Source organism: Zosterops lateralis (genome assembly GCF_965231275.1).
Source record: "Zosterops lateralis genome assembly, chromosome: 9".
NCBI classification, from domain to species: domain Eukaryota; kingdom Metazoa; phylum Chordata; class Aves; order Passeriformes; family Zosteropidae; genus Zosterops; species Zosterops lateralis.
Genome location: NC_139769.1, coordinates 29,127,731 through 29,142,777, shown reverse-complemented (window position 1 = coordinate 29,142,777; position 15,047 = coordinate 29,127,731).

The following is a 15,047-nucleotide window of genomic DNA, read 5'->3' as shown; positions in this document are numbered from 1 at the left end:
GAGAGTGAAGGAGTGTTTGCAGCATCAGGCTGCACCTGCTTTTATTTCTTTTAATGGATTTTTTTTTTTTATGCGATGTCACAGATAAAATTGGTGCAAGGTACAGTATTTTATAAGTAGGTTTGGGGAGGGGTGTTGAGATTACTACAAGCAGATGCCTATTACACCAGGGCTGAGCCCTAGCCACAGGGTTTGAAAAGAAATAGGAATTCAAGGACAGAAGTGATTTTTCAGCCAGTCCCCACAGACCAGGTGGAGAGGTCCTTGGAAGCAGTACCTAGAGGTGCTCTGGCTGGGCTGAGGCACGGGCCAGGGCTGCAGGTGGCTCCTCAAGGTGCTCCCAAGGTTGTCCTTGGTGTCATGTCCCTGTCACCTCTGACAGCTGAGTGCAGGTGAGCCCAGGCTTGTGGCAGCTGCAGAAACATTTCCTTACCCCCAGCTTTGCTCTCTCCTGCAAGTGAGCAGCTCTGGGGATGCCTCACCAAACACATCCCTGCTGTTTTCTGGGCCTTGATCTTGGGAAGCACAGCTGAGGCACGGCTCCAGGGTGTCCCTGTGCTCCCCAGGCAGCAAGATCTGCTTTTCTGTGCCACCGTGATGGGTTAATGCACCTTTACAATAAGGATTAACCCCGAGTTTGTTCTCAGAGCAACTTGTGGGTCCACCTGAAGAAAGAAACTTGCAGAAGCTCTTTGTTATGGGCTCCTCTTTGGGCAGGCACATGCCTCATTTCAAGCAAGAGGTAGGCAAGCAAAAAAGAGTCCACTGACTCTGGGAAAGCTTTTGAGGAAGGTTTCAAGCATCGACGTTCAAGCATCAAGTGACTGCCTCCCCCCATTTCCTTATATGAACATGTTTTTAGACCAAGATTTAGATTTCAAAACTTTCCATTCCAGAACAAAAAGTGCATGAGTGCATTTCTAGGATGCTACCAAATGGCATTTTGTTATTTCTACTCTTTAGTTTTCTGTCATAAAAATAGCATTCACAAAACTCAACCCAAATTCAAAAATAACACTGATCCCTCTGAAACGTTTCCTTCTTTTCTCTTCACTTATCTTTTTCCTCCTCTCTTTTCTCATTGTCCTTCTCACAGACTAAAGATTCATTGAAAAATGTCTCTGCTCTAATTTTGAGTCCTTTTTCTCTGGCTTTTCATTCTCCTCTCCCACACCTCTCCAGGCCCTCACTGCACATCCCTGTTCCTACCGTGAATTACTGTTCTCATTGCTCCAAGCACATTAAAAGTGAAGCTAATTAACCAGCAGAACAATTTGCCTAACGACGTGGTAGATTCTCCATCACTTGCAGCCCTCAAGTCAAGCCTGAACGTCTCCCTGATGGAGCTTTAGCAGAGTGGGAGAACTTTGGGGGCAGGGGGCTCGGATCCGTGGGGGGCTGCAGGACACACAGAGTCACCTTAGAGACTTTGGGACACTAAACCAGGGGGTCCCACCTGCCCCTGGAGAGAAGGGCATCCATCAGCTCCGGCTTTCCCATTTGCTGTCTCATACCTCTGTCTTCATCAGGGATGGGACTGCCGAGAGTGACAATGGTGACATTGGGGGACTTTGCTGAGCCCTGGCTGAGGAGGGATGGTGAGTCTAGGGAGAAGGTGACCAACCAGCCAGAAGCCACCATAAACACTGAGGCTGCTGTGGAAATGGCAAGAGTTAACGAGCATTTTAGGACAGAAATCCCTCTATAAGATCTTGCTGACAAGCGCTATTAAATATTCATTCCATAGACTGTGGAGACATCATTACACACACACGTTCAGGCTCTCCACACTCCTGGCTCTGGCGTTTGTTTTATGCAGCTCCAAGGAGCTGAGGGGACCCGGGGGTGGGGCTGGAGCCAGCCCACCTCAGCACAGCTGGGATCCTCAGGGGCAAAAACCTGTCCTGGAGGCCCTGATGCTGCCCATAGGAGGGAGGCAAGAGGGCTTTGGAAGATGCTGGTGTTTGGTGAGTGTTGTCTCCCCTGTGGAAGAGCAGCAGCAGGGCTTGGAGGGACAACCATGCCCTGGGAGGTCGCTCTGATGCCCAGGTGCCACAGTCTCACCAGTGACATCCCCCATGGATGTGAGGAAGCCTTGCCTCCAGCCCCTGCCCTGCATGCACAGGTAGGGCAGAATTTCCTACCCCACAAACCCCGAGAAAACTCTTTCCAGCCAGTCACTCCCACCAGGAACCGAGGGTGGATCCTATTGATACGCCGGGAGATGCCACAGCCCTGCCATCAGCCACTTCAGCAGTGTCACCTCAGCAGTGCCACACATCTCCTCCCCAGTTCAGAGCCACCATCGGCCACCTCAGCAGTGTCATCAGACCGATGGCAGTGCCACACATCTCCACCCCAGCTCAGAGCCACCTCTCCTGCACCCTGGGAAAGCCCATGTGCTCTCCCTGTCCGAATCCAGCTCTGCCCATGGGAGACAGAGCTTGCACACATGCCTCTCTGAGTATATATATATACAGAGATTTTTTTATTATTATTATTTTTTTGCACACATTTCTAGTGAGGATACCCTTTTTTTTTGCGGGCCATCCCCCCCCCCCCCCCCCCAAACAATCCATCCATAAATGTCACTGAAAATCCCGATCTCCTTTTATTAAACCTGAAAAATGTGTATAAATGTAAATAACAAATGACTGATACGGGGAGAGGAACCAGAGCGTCTGCTGGCGTCACCCTCCCTCCCTCTCTCCCTCCCTCACGCTCTTTCCTCCTCGTGTAATTTGCATTAATAAAGAGGCTGTTCCTTGTCGGAATGTGTTTCATCCGGTTTAAAATCCCAGGGCGATCCACCAGGAACAGCTCTGGGAGAATCCGACTGTCAGAGCCGACAAGACAAATGAATCCCGGTGTCAGGAGCGTGTGGTTCAACGATGACAGATTGAGAAGAACTGTCCCCCTCTCGACAGGCGGGCTTCATTTTCAAATTAATAAATCTGAATAAAATATTTTCCCTTTCATTACGAGCCGAGCCCGGATGACAGTTCCCGTGACAGGAGGGAGTCGCAGTGTTGATGAGGAGACTTTGCATGAATTCCACCTGGGCTTCCTCGGCTTTATTTTTACCTGCAATTTCATCCCTGTTTACTTCTCTCTCCCCGTCCCTCCTCCCCTTGCCCTCTCTCTCATGCTCCCCCTTCCCTCCCTCCCTCCTCCTCCTCTTCCTTCACCCACTCCCAGCCCACCTCCCTTTCCTCCTGTGCTCCTCCCTTGCCCACAGTCCCGTGGTGATTTGGGAGGGAGCCCAGGGTGTCACTCCTGCAGCAGCTGTTTCACACCTCGCACACACAGGAGATGCACCAGGGTCTCCCTGCAGGAGAGCTGTGTCATCTCCACACGTGCATGGGGTGTCTCCACCCCACTCAAATCCCACAGCCCTCGCACCTGAAGAGATTTTCCCTGGCTTTGGTTCTCTCAGGGATGGGGCTTGGCCTGGGGACTGATGGCTGCTCCACAGGGGATGGTCACCAAGGGCTCTGAGTGTCCAGCAGCCTGGTCAGCTCCAGCCAAACCACACAGCTCCTGCCCCATTGTCTGAACAGACCCACCACCTGGCAGATGTGAGTTCCTTGTAACCTCTTCCTGGGCAGCTGCCTCAGGTATATAAAGCCTCTCAAGCATCTTTCAGTGAGGCACCACCATGTCAGCCCACTCTGCAAAGCAGCACAGCCCAAATTGCAGTCAAGCTTTAGTGCAGGAGCACTTTTCCCTCCTCAGCACCAGCAGCCACCCTCAGGAGTCCCCAGAGAGGTGCAGTCTGCAGCAGCAGGGTGAGGTCCCTCTGATCCATGCCTTGGTAGCAGTCCCCACTTTTTCTGTGACTGCCACAACACCCAAACAGGTCCTTGCTCCTTGGGATGCTGAGGGCAGGCAAGCAGCAAACAGCCAGGCACTCCAGACAGTCTCCATTCCACCTCTGGATCCCACTGTGACCCATAAATGTGGCAGTCCCAAGGATGCCATGGGGATTATGCAACAGGGCTCCTCATGCAGCCACTGAACAGCAAGTGCTAGCCCAGGATGAGGGCTGGAGAGTCTCTTTCCACCCAAGGAGGTTGTTCTGGTTTGGATAAACCTCCCAGCCCTCCCGCTCAAAAGTTGGTCTTTAGTTTGGACACTCTCCCGGATCACCCCAACCAAGATGTGGTATCCATGGAAAATCATTCAAACCCCAAATTTGGACTGAGCTGGTGGTGGTGTGGAGAGAGCAGAAACAGGAGAGACCACAGTGGGAAGCAGAGTGTCTGAGCTGGCTTGGGAATTGCAGCCACTCTGGGGTGCCTCTTGGAGAAAGAAATGGAGGCGCTGTTTGATTCTTTGCAAGCCCAATATCCCCCTCCAAAGAAATTAGAAACATTCCAGCAGCTACAGCAGAGCCTGACAGTAAATTTGATTAACTTGCCCGTGGAGTTAATGATATAGGGGGCCGTGTGGATTTTGTTGTAAAGAACACAGAAAAGACTGATGAGAAAATGAGAAAACAAGAAAGTAAATTTAAGCAGCTGGAAGCTTTAACAACTGGCATGATAAATCCAATAAAGAACTGCTCGATAAAACCCAACCACTGGAAAACCAAACATGAGTTGGGGAGGGAGTGGTTGTGCTTTGGATTCTCAACCCAAGAGGCAGCATGTTTCACTCGTGGTGGGAAAAAGCTCCCAGGCCATCAACTGCTTGGTCCCAGAGCACATGGCAGCAACATTCCTGCTACAGCCATCCTACACCCAGCAAGGCAAAGCCAGGACCTGCTGCCTACCCCTTTCCCACTCTTATTCCAGTTTTCTTTGCAGTCTCTCAGGACCAGGAGGGATCTGCTGAGGCTGACGAGCGCCTGAGGGGATTCACACCTCCCCAGCCAAACCAGGCTGACTCCGGAAGGCAGCGCAGCCTCACAGAGGAGCTTGCCAACCAAATGCAGACCAGGTACTGCCAAAAAAGCCTGAAGTAAAACCCAACATTTGGACATCCATATTCTTAAATCCCATCTTCTTTAAAATTTAATTCCGCTGAACCCTGCTGGAAGTCACAGCCAAGAGGAAAACCTCTAAGAGAATGACTGATGAGGACTCATCTCTTCCCATCTCAGCAGCAGGAGCTGTGGAGCAGCATCCCATAGCACCCTATTATCCCATATAGAGGCAGACTTGGAGCATCACTGTATCCCAACACATCTTGCAGATCCTTGCTATCTGCACACAGAAAGAACTCTGCTATCCCCACACCAAGCTCATTGCTGCTCCCCAATCCAGTTAGCCATGCCACATCATTCCAGAGGTGAGCCTGGCCTAGCTGCACCACTGGGCTCATGCAGAGGGAAGGTGGAGGCACCCTGTGTGTGGATCCAAGCACCAGGAGAGCAGGGAAACAAGGACCAAGGCCACCCATGCAGTACTAGATGCAGGTGGCAATAGTCCAGCTGCTTTTTGCTCTGGTGCAGCTTCCCCAGAGCTCAGCATTGCAGGGGGGTGCTGGCTGGGCACAGTCTAGCTGCCTTCAGCCCAAAGGAGCCAGCTCTGCTGGGACCAGCCCAGCAGCATTTAAATACACCTAGAACTACACAAATATCTCAGCCTGGTGCTTCCCACCATCCATTTCCTCTGCACCTTCATTTTTCCAGGCATCCATGCCCTGGGCAGCAGAGAAGCTCGCTGTTCCCACACAGGACACGCAGCCTGGCCTGGTGACCCCGGCTGGAATTTGGTGCTTGGACTCTGCAGACCAACACCTGCATTGCTGCACCACCTACATCCAGCTCTGGTGGCTCAGAGGCAATCACAAGATATTTGCTACAAACACCAACAGAGAACAACAGCTCCAGATGATCACGCGTTCCCCAGTGGAGCAAAGACACAGATGAAATCCTGGAGCTCCCTGGAGTCTGAAATTGCTGCTATAGCCCTAATTCCCCAGAATATCCCCTAAGTCTCACTTCAGATTTGGAACTGGATTCCCAAAAGAGGGAAGACATCATCATGAAGTGCAGACCTGCTGTAGCTGGAGCTTTTTGGGGCTCTCAGGCCACGTTTGGTGACCAAGGAGAGCAAAGCATCCCTCTGGAGCCTTCTCTGCATCTCTGGCCACTTTCCTGCAGCTCAGCCAACCGCAAGACCAAGTGGCTGGAAATGTGCAGAGTGCTCTGAATTGAGCTGTAAAGAATGAAGGTGAAGTTTTAAGCTGCTAGATTCATGGCTGGGATTTTTATACACATATAAAATATGAATCTCAGTTGTATACAAAGCTGAGCCCATCGTGCCAAAAGGATCCCAGTCAAGCAGGCCTGTAAAATGAAATCCTCTTGGACTAATTTAAGGAGACCCAAGCAGTATAAATTCTGGCCTGCTCAAATGCAGGAAATAAAAAAAAAAATCTGACTTGAATACAGGCTTCTGCTCTCACTGCACTTGGCAGCACCAGCGTGTGAACAACGGGAACAAAAAAACAGAGTGAGAAATTAGCTCTGGCGTTGTGAGAAACACTGCTCCAGCACCCCATTTATACCAGTCTGGTGGGCCTAATGAAACCCTCTGTGGTGGAAATTCAATGGCAGAGATAAACTTTCCAGTAAATGAGGGCTGCTTGCATTTGCTGACTCCTGGTGACTTTCCTGACCTGCACAGTCATTTCCACCATGCACGGAGGAAACACTCACAAAGATGTTTCTTATAAAAGAAAACATTAACTTACCTGCCAGTGAGTGAATCTTCACTTGTTCACCTTTATCTCCTCACAGCTCCTCTGGTTTTAGTGGACTAGGAGTCTCCTTGGACAAGCTGCCTCCCTGGAGGCTGAGAGGGCCTTTGTCACCAGCTCCTGCTGATGAGGGTGGCTGAAGGGAGGCCACAGGGCTGGAGGAGCTTCCTCTGAGCCTTGGCCACCACGGGCCAGGTGCATCAGTTTATGACCAGTCCTGGGGAGCCCATGGATCAGCCAGGTGGGATATATCTATAAATAAATATATATTATAAATAAATAGCTACTATAACTATTCTAGATAAAGCGTCCACAGCCCCTTTTCTTTTCTCAGGCTGGGCACTGGGGCAGGAGGAGCTGGAGTGACCTTGCTCAATGTCAGAGAAGGAGCCTGAGGCCTGGGAAGTGCACTGGAGATAGCATCATTCTTCCCAGCAAAATCAGGAGCCAGATAAAAACCATCTAATTACAGGATTAGAAATGCCTTAGCTGAAAACACCGTCTCTTTTCTGTGGAGAATGTGTGTGGCTGGTTTTCGGAGGGCAGGGAGGAGGAGCAGAACTCAGCCTGGCCTCGGATTATCTACCAGCTCTCAGAGACCAGAGCACTTTTGTTTGGGCACATGCCACCAGCCATGGCAGTTCCCTCACAGGCAAAACAGTCTGGAGACAGCTTGGGTGTGCTGTGCTGCCATTGCTGGTGTCCTCTCAGCTCCTCTGGAGTTCAAATGTCCCATGGTCTCCTCACCTCAGCATCCTCACCACCTCCACCTCCCTCCTGTGCCCAGTGTCCCCCTCTCTGTGCCAGCCCCACCACCCTATGCCACAGAGGCCTGAAGCAACTGGGAACACTGGGGAGCCTCTCAGTATCTGATCAAAGGCACGAGACATCCAGCAAAGCTGGGGACATCCTCCTGTGGCAGGATGATATGGCAGCAAGTTTTCTGGGGCTGTTTTTCCAAGCTTTCTCAATTAAAAATAAAATAAATTAAAAAGAAAAAAGAAAAAAATAATAATAATAAAAAAAAAAAAAAAAAAACACCAAAGCCAAGCACTAGCCAGGAAAAACCTCCCTAATGAATGCATCAGCTCCAGCTCCAAAGCTGAGGGCAACTTCCAGCCCAGCCCATCTTTGCTCCTCAGGGCCTTGGAGAAAGATCTCCTCTTGGGCAGCCAAGTAGCAATTGGGTCACAGTGCAGGATTATCTGCTGGTAACAAGCCGCAAATGTGCTCTGGGACCAGTGATTCATTAATGCAGTTCATGGTGACATATGAACCAGAACCCGAGGGAGCCTTTATTTCTGCCCTCTCTATCCATTCAGTTGAAAGACAGGGAAAAAGGTTCCAGCTCTGCACTGATTTCCAACGCTGATCAAATTAGAGCTACCCTACAACCAAGGTAACTAATCAAGGACAGCAGGGAGAAGGTGTGGTCTGGAAGGCAGCAAAACCCTGGCTCTCTGAGTAATGTTCCAAGACAAATCCTTGCTGTAAACTGGGAGCAGAGAAGGGCGGAGAGGCAGGATGGGGCTTGCAAGGGGATGGTGCCACAGGGAACCTGTGGTGGGCCCTTGTGGCCATCCCTCTGTTATAAATGAAACAGCTAGATTTGAAAAATAAAATAAAAATCCAAAGTTTATTTTCACATAACAGTAAATTTGGAAAGCCACGATAAAAAGACAGCCTCGATCCCGGGATTGAGACTAGATGAACGTAGGGACAGGTTTCTATCCTTTTTCGTTCATGAATCTTACCACCATGAGTCTAGTTTTTATACTCTTTATTTTCCCCCAGGCTGGATTCTTTGTCCACTTTTGCTTGGATTGTGTATTCATGAGTCTTCTTTTGAAAGAGTTTTGGGTTTTTTTAATAGTTTTTTTGGGTAGAGCCTGATGAATTGATGAATTTTTTTGGAAGGCCGCATTGGGTGTGCCCAGTTGTTGAGGCTTATTTGATTTGGTGTACCTTTGATTAATCATCGTTAATGGTCCATCCCCAGGGCTGGGACCTTCTTTTCAGGTGTTGATTCCTTTTCTCTTTTTGCGGGAGCCACCCATTTTTGAATGCAAACCTAGTTTTCTCAGAATTGGTATTTGCTTATTGCTTTTTTATTTATACTCTATTTTAGCACGAATTATCTAATACAGTATGTTCCTCATAACACTCATAACACCTCCATCCTCACACAGGACTTTTCCATCCTCACCCAAACCCCTCTGCATGGACCCTGATACAGCTCTGCATGGGGCCAGAGTGTTTTTTGCCCTGCGAAGGTGTATCAGGCTCTGAGGGTTGCCAGCAGCCCCTCAGAAATGAGAATAATTAGCGAGAGGGATGATTGGAGGGGTTTTGAAAAAGGAAAAAAGGCATTAATTAAGGAGAAAATAACAAACTATACAGAACAAAACTCCTAAAAACTATAAAAGCTATACAAACTAAAAAAACTATACAAAACAAAAGAATAAACGCTGTGCACAGTGCAGGGAGACCCCTTGCACCTGTTAAGACACCCTGAAAATGCACCGAGAAGCTCCATGCTCTCTCGTAAGTATTTAATGCTCTAGGAGGGTTTTTTTGCATTCTTCCCAATAGAAAAATGATACATTTCTTGAGAAAAAGCTCAAGGGTCCAACTGGTGCCTTTGTCCTGACACTGGACCAATTATGGTGAGAAAAGCATGGAAGTTTCTGGTCCTTCTCCCTTAAAAGTTCAGGGGATGAGGCTTGAACTCTTTTCATAATATGGGAATACCTGTTGGGGTGTGGGGGTGCATTGCAACAGAGCCCAAGGTTGGCAGTGGTGCCTGGAGCAGCGAGGTTCACCCCAGGCACTGCCCATCAGGCCCACACCAAGGGAAAACTGTGCGTGTATACATAAGTGCAGCCTTTGCCGATTTAACACTCCTGTAGGAGCCTTTAAATATTTTATTTCCTGACTTCTATGCAATTTGATTCTTAACCATGATGCTTCATTGACTTTTTTAATCTTATTTTTCCCCTTCTACACCACCTGGATCTCCTGGTTTTCAGGAGTGGGCTCACAGCTGTCCAGACCCACCCAAACCCACTGGGGCTGTCAAACAGGGTGGTGATCCAGATTTTGGCACCAGAGGGGCTCCTCCCACCCCTGTGCCTGGCTTGGGTGCCTATTGTTCTTTCCAAGGTGGGACCTGCAGAGGGTAAAAGCTGCCGGCACCTCTCTGCCCTCCCCTGCTGTGGCAGAGGCTGCTCTCCCATCACACAGTGTCACCCTGCCTTGGGTTGCAATATGTAACCAAAAGTGTGTGTTCTATTTGCCATCTGTTGAAACCACTTGGGGAGGTGTTTTCTTTATCTCTTGTATAACCCATTCCTGATAACTCCAGGGGGGAGGGGGTGGGTGCCTTCTGTTAATGGCCAACTGTTAAAACCAGGCGGGGCAGTGTTTTTATCTCTTCCATGACCCATCCTCCCTCCAGGGGATATCTGCTGTTCATCGGCCATCCAGGCTCACTGCAGGGCTGATACAATTCCATCATCCCATGGGGAGATGCTCCACCCAGGGGGAGGAGCCCAGCATTCCCACCTGGATGAAACCTGAGAGTCAGAACACCAGCACAGCTTGTTTGCACTGGATTCCCAGAGGAAAACCAGACCCATCTCAGCACCACTGGACCCTTCTACAGGATCATCTCTACTCCAACAGAACCACATCTGTCACTCCAAGAGGACTCATTTTAGACTGCTCCCAACACCCTGACCAACAGGGTGTCAGGTCGTGTTCTGATTGTCAGTGTTTCTAGGATCTTTTTGTTTGCTTGTTTTTTGTAGCACTACATTGGTATTTTTTAATATTCCTAGTAAAGAACTGTTATTCCTATTCCCATATCTTTGCCTGAAAGCCCCTTAATTGCAAATTTATAATAATTTGGAGGGACAGGATTTACATTCTCCATCCCAAGGGAAACTCCAGCTTTCCCTGGCAGACACCTGCTTTCCAAACCAAGACACACCCTAAATAAGGCTGCAGAGGCAGATGGGGCACCCACCCCCCTGGACACCATCCTGAGCCTTGCAGGAGGAGGAAGAGGAGGAGGATGGCAGCAGGTCCACAGGGCTGAAGCAGGCAGCTCCTCCACTCTGAGTGACCAGGGCAGGCTGCACATCCTGTCAATACAATGGAAAGGTTAATGGGATCGTCCCCTTCCAACTCAGTCACAGCAAACGTGGGATTTATAGCAACGCTAAAATACTGACCTCTACCTGTTTTATGCTGATCATTAACTAAGATTATCTCACACCAGAGATTTGCTATACCAAAGAGCACTGACATCACTAACTGCTATTAAGTGTATTATCCTTAAACTCCATAAAGGGTAGAAAAAAACCCCCATTGTCAGCAGTGTAGTGAAAGAGGCACATGACCAGGCATGCTCAGATTATACATTTTTTTAAAAAATACAAGAAGGAGCTGCCTGCAGCTTTCTATGTGTGCCTGGCATTTTTGTGACTGCAATATTGAGAAAAAAATCCCAGCAAATGTTTTCAGGCTTGGAAAGACACCCGGATGAACACCCTGGAGCTAAAAGACCACGGTGGGAATGGTTCACTCTGCATGAGGTCCCCAGAGCCTCACTGCAAATAGGTGCCACCGCAGGGGGAGTCTCAAGCAGTGGGTGAAGGCCCCTCGTGTCCCCAGATGGCTCTGGCTGTCCCCTCCACAGCCCCTCACCCACCCTTGGCTCTGCTCACCGCCCTCTGCGGCTCTCCCAGTCGCAGGGCTGTTTCTGGGCAGTGGCATATTTGTTGACTTGCTCTTTTGGTGACATCTTCTTTTAATAAGGAAATCTGTCTCTTAGCAGCTTCTTGCCTAAGGCTGTGCTTAGCTAAAGTGTAAAATGTCAAACTTTAGCAAGGATGACAATAACCCTGCTGGGCGAAGAAGAGCCAACCACTATATTATTAGCTACTCAAGGGAGAGGGGAGGAATATTGACCCGTTCTGTGGAGGAAAAACATCTAAAATCCCCCAGTCTACCCACCCGCCCCCTCCCACACAGAGACCAGCCTCAAATCTGCTACCCTGTGATGTTTGCAGCAGCCAAAACTCGTAACTAAAGCTGAAGGGCAAACAGCAAGCCTCTCCTATTTGATCAAACACGTGTACATATGCAACTGTAGTAGGTTGAGGTGTCCTGGAGGTGCCCTTTCATCTCTCAAAATTCCCCAAAGGCAGATCAGGATGCAGATATGGTGCTGGGATAACCCAGGATGGAGAGAAGGTGCTGCAAAGCCTCAAGCAGAGTTGAGAAAAGTCCTGGTGGGTTGGGCAGAGGAAGGAGAAGCCAATGAGGACAGTTGCTGGCCATAACGAAGGGCAGCTGCATGGAGAGGGACAATCCCAAGGGATTGTGAGCTTTATCAGGGTTATGGGTCTTTGGGCAACCCCTCTGTGCTAATGGAGGACTCCTCTGCATTGTATTTAACTTCTTACACACTGATATATTTAGGTGTAATTCGCTTTAGAGCACATGTGGTCAGGACTAACATCATTTTCTGACCAGAGCAGGGCCATGAATTCACAGCCCTAAATTTCGGAAGGAAGAAGATTCCTGTTGTAAAGATCTTAGATGGGAAAATGTTCACCATTAGACCCTACTCTTCTTCCAGGTGGGCTGTACTCAGACAGCAGCGACTGGCTTTGAGAAGATTCTTCACTTTTGGATCCAGAGCTGCATCCCAGCTGTGGAGGAGCAGATCTGTTCCTGGCTCTGTGCATGAATGCAGCCTCCAGATGCACAGAGGTACTGGAAGAAAAGGGGTGAAGTTTTCATTACTCCACCATGTCACCCATCCTGTATCCATCCTGCAAGCACAGGACTTCTTGTGATGAATGTTTCCCCCAGAAGGTGCCACTAGAACCAAGTTAGGTCTGAACCACCAAACCAGTCATTAGTTTGGGATCTTCCTTATTCTTTCAGGTTACAAATCCCTGGTCCAAAACATGGCCACTCTTGGAGTGCCTCCCCACCCCTCAGATCTATAGGAGGTTCCCATCAGTGCCAGAGCTGGCAGGGAGCCCCAGCATAGCTCTGTGCTTTTTCCTAGTATTCATACAATCATGGAATGGCTTGGGTTGGAGGAGACCTGAAAGATTATCTTGTTCCACCTCCCTGCCATGGGCCAGCACACCTTGCACTAGACCAGGCTGCTCAGAGTCTCATCCAGCCTAGTTTTGAACGTTTCAGGGGTGGGGCAGCCACAGATTCTCTGGACAACCTGTGCCAGGGTTTCACCACCCTCACAGCCAAGAATTTCTGCCATATATCCAACCTGAATTTTCCCACTTCCTATTTGATTCCATTACTCCTTGTACTATCTTACATTGTCTTCTTTTTCTTTTTCTCTTTATTTTAGAGAAACAAAAATACCCCAAACTCTGCAGTGCACCACAGCATCATTATCATCATCACCTCCCCAGACAAATGTGGCACCAGTTGGTTTGATTTCTGACTTGGGTTGGAGCGTGACCACAAGCCAGCAGGAATACAAGTATCCTATCCAAGATATTGCCACAAATTTAGGTCCCCCCTCCTCCAATGTGCAGCAGAGCCACAGGGCCCTCCAGAGCCAGTGGCACAGGCTGGATGAGACAGGGTTTTTCCAGCTTTCCCTCCATTCTTTGGAGACATCTCATCAGTCTCTGGGAGAGGAAGCAATCTATTCCCTCCTCCTCTCCAGCTCAGGACAGAGGCAACCCAGGGGACTGCCTACGTGGTTCTTTGGCAGAGGCAGCACTTGTGACTCTCACCTCTCACCCAAATGTGACCTTCACAAACCTCTGCATTGCATAACCATCCCAATGAGTAAAAAAATTTACATATTTATATAAATATATTTTGTGTGTGTGTGTGTGGTGCACACGCGGGTGTGTTGTGTTTTCCCAGCTAACACATGTCAGGATCTGTTTAAGCCTTGCTTTATGCTCAAATGTCACCCTGCCAGAATTCATTACATCCCATTTATTAATTAATTAAAATATATTTATACAGAACAGGCTTTATGAGACAGAGATAAAAATAACGTTTTGAGAGCTGTCCCCTGGACGGAGAGGGTGCTCTCTGATGGCAGCAGCAAGGACAGTAGCCACAGCCTTCCCTGTCAAGTGCTGACTCGCAGGGAATTGATGATATGGAAATTCAGTAATTAAGGCTGGGGAAAAAAAAAAAAATAAAAAAATCAGAAGCAGGCTCCAGAGCTGGTGCTGGCCATGTGGCAGCTCCACAGCCGCATCCTCTCCTTGCCATTGGGTGGTGGGATTATGGCATCTTCTCCTCACACAGAGTATTCCAGGACAGGCAGAGGGATGGGCAAAGGCTGGCACCTGGAGCCACAGCCACAGCAAAGGTCAGTGGCTCACTTGGCCATGTTTTGTATGAGAAAAATTCGAGGCACAGCCTGGCTGGAATTAGCAAATGCAGGATTTCCCCTTTGCCCTTCCACCTGCTCATGAGGCGCCACAATCTCACCTTCAGTGGCGCCAAAGAGGAAAGTGATGAGCTGATGAGCACTGGGAAAAGAGAGAAGGAAAAGGGGGAAAAGGGAGCTCAGAGTCAGGGAGGTGATGGGTGAAGGGGATCCGAGCCAGCCCTTCCCCAGGGCCAGGGAAGCACAGCTGGGTGAGCTGCCCTCAGCCAGTGGCCGCATGCGCCCTGGCTCCCTGATCCTTGTGACAGAGCAGCAGTGACATTTCTACTTAAAACTCCCCATGACCTTTCCCTGTGAGCCTCTTGTGCTTCACTTGTTCTGGCATCTCCTGCTTGCCGCCCCCCCAGAGCACCTTGCCCTCACCCTGAGGAGAAGGGGAAGCACAGGCTCCATCCACCAAGGCTAGTCCTGGCTTTTTGGGGTCCAGTTTTACCTGTGGGGTGCCAGCAGCACAGAGAGGATAAGCCAACCTCCCTGATCCCGTGGTGCATTGTGGTGCATTCCTACCCCAGAGCCAGGGCCATGCAGCCATCACCTCACTGCCTGCCTTCTCCAGCACAGCCTGAGCCCAGCTGGTGTCCCTTGGCCATTCCTGGCCATCAGCCAGTCTGCACAGCACCCTGGTTTGCAGGCAGAGGGTGGCCAGCAGCAGGTCCAGCTGCCTCTTCCCAGTCACCAGCACTGAGTGCTGAGGATACCCTGCAGCTCCCCCAGCCAAGGCATCCCTCAGCCTGTCAGTGCACATCAGCTGACGTGCTCACCTGGGATATTGGCAAGTGCAGGGCTTCTTCTTTGCTCTCCTCCTGCCCAGGAGATGCCATAGTGTCCTTGAGACTCAGATATGAGGAGATCCAGGGGTTCCAGGGAAGAGGTG